The sequence below is a fragment of the Bos javanicus genome, chromosome 11 (assembly GCF_032452875.1).
Source record: "Bos javanicus breed banteng chromosome 11, ARS-OSU_banteng_1.0, whole genome shotgun sequence".
Lineage (NCBI taxonomy): Eukaryota > Metazoa > Chordata > Mammalia > Artiodactyla > Bovidae > Bos > Bos javanicus.
This window is the reverse complement of record NC_083878.1, coordinates 23,723,793-23,734,900: the sequence shown is the minus strand read 5'-3', so window position 1 is coordinate 23,734,900 and position 11,108 is coordinate 23,723,793. Positions and strand designations below refer to the sequence as shown.

The following is an 11,108-nucleotide window of genomic DNA, read 5'->3' as shown; positions in this document are numbered from 1 at the left end:
CTGACTATGCCAAAGCCTTTGACTGTGTGGATCACATGAAACTGTGGAAAATTCTGAAAGAGATGGGAATACCAGGCCACCTGACCTGCCTCTTGAGAAATCTGTATGCAGGTCAGGAAGCAACAGTTAGAACTGGACATGGAACAACAGACTGGTTCCAAATAGGGAAAGGAGTACGCCAAGGCTGTATATTGTCACCCTGCTTATTTAACTTCTATGCAGAGTACATCATGAGAAACGCTGGGCTGGATGAAGCACAATATGGAATCAAGATTGCCGGGAGAAATTCAATGACATCAGATATGCAGATGACACCACCCTTATGGAAAAATTGAAGAAGAACTGAAGAGCCTATTAATGAAAGTGAAAGAGGAGAGTGAAAAATTTGGCTTAAAACTCAACATTCAGAAAACTAAGATCATGGCATCTGGTCCCATCACTTCATGGCAAATAGATGGGGAAACAGTGAGAGACTTTATTTTTTTGGCTCCATAATCACTGCAGATGGTGACTGCAGCCATGAAATTAAAAGACTCTTGCACCTTGGAAGAAAAGCTATGACCAACCTAGACAGCATATTAAAAAGCAGAGACATTACTTTGCCAACAAATGTCTGTCTAGTCAAAGCTATGGTTTTTCCAGTAGTCATGTATGGATGTGAGGGTTGGACTGTAGAGAAAGCTGGTGCTGAAGAATTGCTTTTGAACTGTGGCGTTGGAGAAGACTCTTGAAAGTTCCTTTCAAGTCTTTCCTCCTTGAAAGACTGCAAGGAGATCCAACCAGTGTATCCTAAAGGAGACCAGTCCTGAATATTCACTGGAAGGACTGATGCTGAAGCTGAAACTCCAATACTTGGCTGCCTAATGTGAAGAACTGATTCATTTGAAAAGACCCTTAATCTGGGAAAGATTGAAAGCAGAAAAGAAGGGCATGACAGAGGATGAGATGGTTGGATGGCATCACTGACTCAATGGACATGAGTTTGTAGACTCTGGGAGTTGGTGATGGACAGGAGGCCTGGTGTGCTGCAGTCCATGGGGTCACAAAGAGCCAGACACAACTGAGTGACTGAACTGAACTGAACTAAACTGAACTAGGCTTCAGGCCAACTCCTATGTAAGACCAGTCCTTACAGCCCCAGGCTTCAGTGGACCCAAGGTCCAGCCAGTCCCAGTAAACCTGAAGTTGGCAGAACAAATAAATGAGAGAGATTAGAACAGAAATAATTAAAATAGGGATTAGAACAAACAATAGAAAAGATCATTAAAACGAATGATTAGTTTTTTGAAAAAATAGACAAAATTGACAAACGGTTAGTTAGACTTCGAACAAAGAGAGAAGACTCAAAGTAAATAAAATCAGAAATAAAATAGGAAATACCACATGTGATGCTACAGAAATACATAAGATCATTATAGACTACTATACACATTTATATGCCAACAAATTGGATAACCAGGAAGAATGGTTAAGTTTCTAAAAACACACAGCTATCAAGACCTTATTATGAAGAATTAGGAGTCTGAACAGACCAATATCAAGTAAACAGATTGAACCAGTACTCAAAATCCTTGCAACTATGGTCAACAGGTACATAAAAAGAAACTTAACTTTCCTAGTCATTAAGAAAATGCAAATCAAAAGCACAATAAGCTGTCACTTCATGTCTATTACAATGGCCATCATCAAAAAGGCAAGAGAAAACATATGCTAGTGAGGATGTGAGAAAAACAGACTCTTTGGTGGGATTGTAAGAATGGAGGATCCTCAAAAAATCAAAAAAGAGAGCTACCATATGATCAAGCAATTTCGCTTCTGGAAATATATCCAAGTAAAGTTAAAACACTAACTCAATAAGCTATCTGCATTCCTATGTTCACAGCACCATTATTTATAATAGCCAGCTATGGTAACAATCTAAGTGTCCATTGACTGACTAAAAGATAGAGAAGCTGTGCCATAATACCCACACACACACACACACACACACACACACACACACAGTGGAATATTATTCAACCATAAAAAATAAGAAATTCTTTACATTTGTGACAAAATAGGTCAGCCTTTATGGCTTTATGCTACACGAAATAAATCACATGAAGAAAGACAAATACCGTATGATCTCATTTATATATGGAATCTAAAAAAAAACGGAAGCTCATAGGAAAAAGAGATCAGATTGTGATTATGAGAGGCAAGGGTTGGGGAGTGGAAGAATTTGATTCAGGTAATCAAAAGGCATGAACTTCCAGTTAAAAGATACATAAGTCCTAGGGAAGTAGTGTATAACATGCTGGCTATAGTTATCACTGCTGTATGATATATATGAAAGTTGTTCAGAGTGTAAGTCCTAAGAGCTGTCATCACAAGTAGCAAAGTTTTCTTTTTTTTCATTTATTTTTATTGTACTATATGATAAGATGGATGTTATCTAATCTACTGTGGCAACTATTTGACCATATATATAAGTTAACCTTTATGTTGTGCACATGAAACTCATACAGTGTGTTATGTCAATTATATTTCAAACTGGAAAAATAAATAATAAAAATATAGCAAAAAAACTTCCCAGCAGATAAAAGCCTAAGACCAGATGGCTTCACTGGTGAATTCTACTGAATGTTGAAAGAAGAATTAAATCGGTCCTTCTTAAACTCTTCTAAAAAATAGAAGAGGAGGAAACATTTCCAAATATATTTTAATAAGGATGCTGCTGCTGCTAAGTCGCTTCAGTCGTGTCCAACTCTGTGCGACCCCATAGATGGTAGCCCACTAGGCTCAGCCATCCCTGGGATTCTCCAGGCAAGAACACTGGAGTGGGTTGCCATTTCCTTTTCCAGTGCATGAAAGTGATAGGTGAAAGTGAAGTCGCTCAGTCGTGTCTGACTCTTAGCGACCCCATGGACTGCAGCCTACCAGGCTCCTCCGTCCATGGGATTTTCCAAGCAAGAGTACTGGAGTCGGGTGCCTGGATAGTACTATACCAAAGACAAACACTGACATTACAAAAATGAAAGCTACAGGGCAATATCCCTGATGAACACAGATGTACAAATGCACAACAAAATACTAACAAACTGAATTCAACAGCATGTTGAAAAGATAATATAGCATGATCAAGTGGGATTTATCCCTGGAAATACAAGGGAAGTCCACAAGGATCACAATATACACAAATCAATGAATCTGATATACCACATTAAGACTGAAAGATAAAAATCATATGATCATTTTTCATCTCAATAGATACAGAAAAAGCTCTTGGCAAAATTCAACATCATTATAAAAATTCTCAACAAATTAGGTTTAGATGTAATGTACCTCAAAACATAGCAAAGACCATATCTGACAAGCCCACAGCTAATCATACTCAGTGGTGAAAAGCTGAAAGCTTCTTCTCTAATTTCAGGGATAGGACAAGAATGCTCACTCTTACCAGTAAAAGAGCTATACACTGAAAACTGTAGAATATTGATGGGAGGAATTCAAATAGGTAGAAATATACCCCTTGTTCATGGATTGAAAGAATTAATGTATTAAAATGTCCATACTGCCCCCAAGGGAATCTACAGATTCAGTGCAATCCATGTCAAAATTCCAATGGCTATTTTACAGAAATAGAAAAAAAGAGTCTAAAATTTATGTGGAACCACAAAAGACCCGAACAGCCAAAATAATCTTGAGCAAAAAGAACACAGTTGGGAGCATCACACTACCAAATTCTAAATATACTACAAAATTATAATCATCAAAACATCTTGGTACCAGCATAAAAACAGACACAAAGACCAACAGAAAATAATAGACATATTTACAGTCAAATTATTTTTAACAAAGCACCAAGAACACACGATAGGAAAGACGATTCTCTTTAATAACTGGTGTTGGGAAAACTAGTTTCCCTCATGCAGTTGAATGAAATTGGATTCTCATCTCACCATACATGCACAAATCAACTCAAAATGAAGTAAAAATTGAAATGTAAGATCCAAAACCACAAAACTATCAGAAGGAAACAGAGGAAGAGCTTCATGACATTGGTCTTGGAAATGAGTTTTTTTAAAATATATTTATGACCCCCAAAGCACAGGTAATATAAGCAAAATTAGACAAATGGATTGCATCAAACTAGAAAAAAAATTCTGCATAGCAATGGAAACAGTGAACAGAATGAAGAGACAACCTACAAAATAGGAGAAAATATTTGCAAACCATGTATCTGATAAGGCCTTAATATCCAAAATATAAAAGAAACAACGCAATAACAAGAAAACAAACAAACTGATTTAAGAAATAGGCAAGGGACCTGAATAGACATCTCTGAAAAGAAAATATACAAATGGCCATAAGATATGAAAAGATGCTCAACATCACTAACCATAGGGAAAAACAAATGAATGCCACAATGAGCTATCATATCACACCTATTAGGATGGCTATTATCAAGAGAAGCAGTAGCAATTGTTGGCAAGGGTGTGGGGAAAAAGAGCCCATGTTCACTGTCGGTGGGATTGTAAATTGGTGCAGTCCCTGTGGAAAAAAGTATTGCTTCCCCTCCAAAATTTAAAAATAGAACTGCCATATGACTCAGCAATCTCAGTTTTGGATATAAATCCAAAGGAAACGAAACCAGGGTCTCAAAGAGATATCTGCACTCAGCATTATTCACGATAGCCAAGGTCTAAAACCACACTAAGTGTCGACTGAGAGATGAATGGATAAAATAGTGAGAACACACACACACACACACACACACATATATATTGGAGAAGGCAATGGCACCCCACTCCAGTACTCTTGCCTAGAAAATCCCATGAATGGAGGAGCCTGGTGGGCTGCAGTCCATGGGGTCGCTGAGGGTCGGACACGACTGAGCGACTTCACTTTCACTTTTCACTTTCATGCATTGGAGAAGGAAATGGCAACCCACTCCAGTGTTCTTGCCTGGAGAATCCCAGAGACGGGGGAACCTGGTGGGCTGCCATCTATGGGGTCACACAGAGTTGGACATGACTGAAGTGACTTAGCAGCATATATATATATATATATATATATATATATATATATATATATATATGAATATTTTAAAATAGAATATATACTAAAATATAACATTCTATTCTATGTACCATAGAGAGAGAATAGAATATTTTTCTGCTATGAGAAAGAAGAAAATCCTGCCATTTGTGACAATATGAGTGAAGTTGGAGGACATTTATATTACTGAAATAAGCAAGACAGGGAAAGACAAATATTGTGTGATTTCATTTATATGTGGAATCTGAAAAAAAAATAGAACTTAAAGGAGCAGAGAGTAGAAAGGTGGTTACCAGGAGCTGGTAGAGTAGAGGAAGTGGGGAAATGCTAATCACAGGGTACAAGGTTATAGTTATATAGGATGAATAAGTATAGTTTTCTAATGTACAGGCATGATGACTATAGTAGTTAATAGTACTATATTACGTGCTGGAAATATGCTAAAAGAATAGATTTAAGATGAACTTATTTTGAAAAAAATGGTAACTGGGTAAGACGGTATGTTAATTACTGTGAATTAAGTAATTATTTCACTATTCTCATGTATATCAAACCATGTAATATGCCTTACATATGTACTATTTTTAATAAAAGTATATACATTTTAAGAAGAGTGAAATATGTCAGGTAGAATTGATATCTGGCATTATCGTGTATTTGCATACTTCCTTGTATGTACATCTCCTTTCAAAATTAGAGCCTGATCAATTTGGGGCCTGATTCACAAAGGTAATGCTTTGAAATCACAGACCTGGGACCAGGCTCTAAACAAAACTACTATTCAAGAAATTAACATAATTCAAAAATCAAGGAGTTTACTTTTTTCTAGGACATAATTTGCTTATTTTTCTGCTATTTTCCTCTTCTTGTTGTTGTTCAGTCGACCAGTCTTGTCCGACTCTTTGGGACCCCATGGACTGCAGCACGACAAGCCTCCCTGTCCTTCACCATCTCCCAAAGTTTGCCCAAAGTCATATCCACTGTGCCGGTGACGTCATCCAGCCATTTCATCCTTTGATGCCCTCTTCTCTTTCTGCCCTCAATCTTCCCCAGCATCAGAGACTTTTCCAATGAGTCAGCTGTTCGCATCGGATGACCAAAATACTGAAGTTTCGCTATTTTCTTCTTACTAAAGCTCTAAGATTGTTTTCAGCAATATAATCATTCATTAGAAGTCAGAGCTTATTTAAGATCAATCAGAATGGAGAGTATTGCTGAAATTAAAATATAAGTCAAGGAAAAAGTAATTTGTATGTACATTTAAACATTTTTGCTGAGCTTTGAAAACATACAGTGTTAATAGGAAGCAAAATACCCTTGACTGTGCAGCCAACTGTTAAATGAGAAAAGTGTCTTATTTTTAATTTTGAAGATTGACTACTTTTGAACACTAGTTATCTTTTAAAGCAGTCTAATTAAATTCTTCACTTAAGCCATCTAGACTAGAAAGATCATTATATGAAGAAAAATGTTTAAACTTGTTTTCATCTGCAAATCAAGGGCCTTTTAAAATGTGATATTTAATTAATTTAACCATTTTTGATATTTTAATATGAAAATTTCTATCCATTGTAAAAGGCAGTATGAATAAAGAAAGGCATAGTCCCTTGATGTTTGTGAAGTAAAGGATTTTTTTTTTTTGCACCTTGCCAGATTTTCCCTGCACCTTGGCGTCCAATCTAACTTGGCAATAATTCAGAACTTCCTATGAAACGTCTCATGCAAGTCAACATCTCATTTATTTGGCTCTCTTTCCTTGGATTCCAGATCAAAATACCTCTATCCTCTGTAAGTACAAATACATTCAGTACCCTGAAGCATTTTAATAGCATAATGAGTATCCCTCCTTAAGTAACATATATTATTTTCTAATCATCATTAGCATCAGTTGGGAGTTTCTTAGAATTGAAGAATCTTAGTTTTTACACCAGAACTTAGAAACAGAATCTGTATTTTATAATGATCCCCCCTAGCGACTTAGCAGCAGCAGCAGCAGTGATTTTTGAGTACACTAGAATTTCACAAATATTACTTTAGAGAGAAAGCCTTAGTCCTGAAATTGTATTTTCAAATATTTTATTTACCTTTTCTAATTTGGGGCATTCAATTGTTTAAACTTTTTATTACCCTATTAATATATGAAGGCTCTCTAATGATGTGCAATGTTATTCTAGTTGTTGGCAATTTGTTTCCATGCTAATTCTTCCTTTGTTCTACTGATTTCTAAATTAATACTGTTCTGGTCAGATAATATACTTCACATTATTTTGATGTTTATGGAGTTCTGTTTTATGACCCAGCATTTTGTCTATGTTGGTGAATGTTTCATGTGTACTTGAAAATGATGTATATTTCATAATTGTTAGATGTAGTAATCCAAAGTCAAATAAGCCAATTTCTTAATGATGTTATCAAGCCTTCTATATCTTTATTGACTTTAATGATTCCTATCAGCTATTGATAGGGTAGTGTTAAAATTTCCAAAGTTGCTTGTAATCTGTCTATTTTTCCTTTAAATTTTTTAGTTTTACTTTTGTATTTGAAATTCCACTTTTGGTGATGAAGTACAGCATACTTTGTCTGATGTTAATATACCCATTCCTGCTTTCTTATTCTTAGTGTTCTCAAGGTATACACTTCACCACCATTTTATTTTAAAGCAGTCTACTTTACACAATATTCCTTGTAGGTATCATATAGGCAGTCTTGATTTTTTAATTTGGTCTTACCATCAAGACCTTTTAAGTAAAGTGTTTATTCCTTTCCCATTTATTGTATGTTTGGCATTTGTTTCAAATACTGATGTAGCCTATATTCCTCAGTTTTATGTTTTTTGATTACTAAAATTTTTTCTAGTATTTGATTTGTATTTCCTCTGTTGAGTTTTAAGATACACCTTTATGCATTTTATTTGATTTCAGTGTATCTTTAACATCACAGTTTATATCCAAACAAATATATGAAATTTACAAGAGTATAATTCTGTAACACTTTTCTGTCCTATGTGCTCTTGCTACTTATCTTCTAAATAGTCTATAATGCTGCCATGTATAATAATTTATTTTTTTTTTTTGCTTTAAACAACTATCTTGCAGAAAAATTTAAAGATATATTTAAAGTTTCATCATGTATAAACACATGTACATTTATGTATAATTTGATATGATTTTCCCTTTGGACAGAGAAAGAAAAATATATTACTTACATGTGGAATCTAAAAGATGGAAGAATGGACTTGTTTACAAAACAGAAAGAGAATCACAGATGAAGAAAACAAATCTAGGGAGGAGGGATAAATTGGGCTACTGAGACCGACATGTACACACTACTATATACAACATATGTAACTAATAAGGACTTACTGCATAGCACAGTGAACTCTATTCAATAATCTGTAATGACCTATTCAGGGAAATAATATAAAAAAGAGTGGATATATGTATAACTATTCACTTTGCTGTATGGCAGAAACTAATACAACACTGAAAATCAACTATACTCTAACAAAAGTTAATTTTAAAAAAGGTGAGAGTTTTTAAATACAGACACATTGTTCTGTGCCTTAACACTTTTGATTTTATATATGTTAGAAACTTTCCATGCAGATTCCAGCTGTAGCTCAGAAGTAAAGAATCCACCTGCCAATGCAGGAGACAGGAGATGCAGGTTCAATCTGTGGGTCAGGAAGATCTCCTAGAGAAGGAAACGGCAACCCACTCCAGTATTCTTGCCTGGGAAATCTCATGGATGGAGGAGCCTGGTGGGCTACAGTCCATGGCTTAACAAAGAGTTGGACATGACTTACTGACCTAACAACAACAACATGTTATATTTGATAAAAGATGCGTGTTTTTCCATTGTATAGATGTGCTATCATTGATTTAAGCAGGATACTGTTGAGAATTGCTTGATGTTAAAAACTATTTCAATGAACAATCTTTCCATTACATCTTTATATACAAGTGATGATTTATGTAGAGTAAATATATAAATGTGGGAGTACATAAAAAAGAAAATACTTAAACTGTCATAGATGTTCTTCCAAAAAGATTGCACCAATTGACAGTTCCATCTACAGTGTATAAGAGTGCCTTATTCTAGGACTTACTTCTAAATAGTTATTGGCTATAATTTTTTTTTTTTTTACTTTACAATATTGTATTGGTTTTGCCATACATCAACATGAATCTGCCATGGTTATACACGTGTTCCCCATCCTGAACCCCCCTCCCACCTCCCTCCCCGTACCATCCCTCTGGGTCACCCCAGTGCACCAGCCCCAAGCATCCTGTATCATGCATCGAACCTGGACTGGCGATTCATTTCATATATGATATTATACATGTTTATGGCATTGGCTATAATTTATATACAAAATTACTCTTTTAGGAGTACCATTTGATATATTTTCTAATTGTATAAAATTCTGTATCTTTCATTACAATGAAAATACAGTATCCATCACCCCCAAAGGCTCCATTATGACCATTTAAAGTGACCCCTTCTTATCTCCAGGCAGCCACTAATCTGTTTTCTGTCATTACTAGCTTTTCCTTTTATAGAATTTCATGTAAATAGAATTTAAGAGTACCTATCTTTTGCTTATGAATTCTTGCACTAAACAAAATGTGTTTTAGTTACAGCTATGATGTTGGTCATTTTATTGCTGACTGGTGTTTTATAGGATGGTTAAAAGATTATTGGTTTATCCATTCTCCATTTGATTGACAACTTCAGGTGTTTCCAGACTCTAAGATAAATAAAACTCTGAATACTCATGTATAAGTTGTATGTGTGTGTTTTCATTTCATTTTGTTTATCTGTTCTTACACAATGGGATTGCTAAATCATATGATAAGGGGCTTATATATACTACTTTAAATTTCTCAAACCGCCCATGCCATTTTGCAATCCTATCAACAGTGTAAGAGCATTTCAGTTGCTCCACATTCTCTCCCATACTTGCTAATGTCACATTTTAATTTTTTAATTTATTTATTTATTCAGTTTTTGGCAAGATTTATTGTGAACAAAAGGGAAGGGCTCAGTTCTTCTTGGCTGCCGCTTTCCTCATGGCAGAAAGACGTTGCTTAGCTCCTCTCTCTTCCTCTTTGAGCGGATGTGTGTCCCCACCTTCTCTTGATGAACTTGAGGGCCCGCTTGTCCTTGGAGACCTTGAGCAGCTCCGTGGCTCGTCGCTCGTAAGGGGCAAAGCCACATACCTCCCGGATCATGTCCCGCACGACCTTGGTGTATTTGGTGAGACGCCTGCGGCGGCCCCTGTGCCTCGGCTTGCCCACGTTCTTGGTCACCTTGGGACCCTTGCTGAGGCCCATGGCCATGAGGTAGCACAGAGCCATGGCTGTTGTTCTACAATGGCTGCCGAGGCGGAAGGACCACATTTTTCTTTTTTAAAATTTAACCATTCTAATGGGTGTTAGTGGTTTTAATTGCATGTCCTCATGAACTGAACTTAACTGATGATTGATAATGTTGAACTTCTTTGAGGTTTTATTAATCATTCATGTACCTTCTTTGTGAAGTATCAGTGCAATTGTTTGACCCGTTTTATATTTGTTTGTTTGTTTTCTTATCATTTTCATGCTACTGACACATATGTGGAAAGAGGCATGAGAAAATGGACTTGGGAAAGGAAGCAAGGCTTGTATCTGATTATTACATAAGACTCATTAAGAGATTTCAAGCTCTCACTGGGTACTGATTTCTAACGTAATTCCACAGTGATAAGAGAACAAACACTGTATGATTTCAATACCTTTATACCATGAAATCGTTGCACCTTCTTTTGCATCCTTGGATATGTTCCAGTGTCTGTTAGTTTATAGTCTACGGGAATTTGAATAGAATTTATATCCTACTGTTCACTTTCACTCTTCACTTTAATGCATTGGAGAAGGAAATGGCAACCCACTCCAGTGTTCTTGCCTGGAGAATCCCAGGGACGGGGGAGCCTGGTGGGCTGCTGTCTATTGGTCACATAGAGTCGAACATGACTGAAGTGACTTAGTAGTAGTAGTTCTCTTAAAATTGTAAATTTTAATTAGGTT

General features: G+C 36.0%; 1 pseudogene; it reads right to left on the bottom strand.

The window, feature by feature from the left end:
• Positions 1–10,084: 10,084 nt before the first annotated feature.
• On the bottom strand, positions 10,085–10,400 carry LOC133256922 (large ribosomal subunit protein eL36-like; annotated as a pseudogene).
• Between the last annotated feature and the right edge of the window lie 708 nt (positions 10,401–11,108).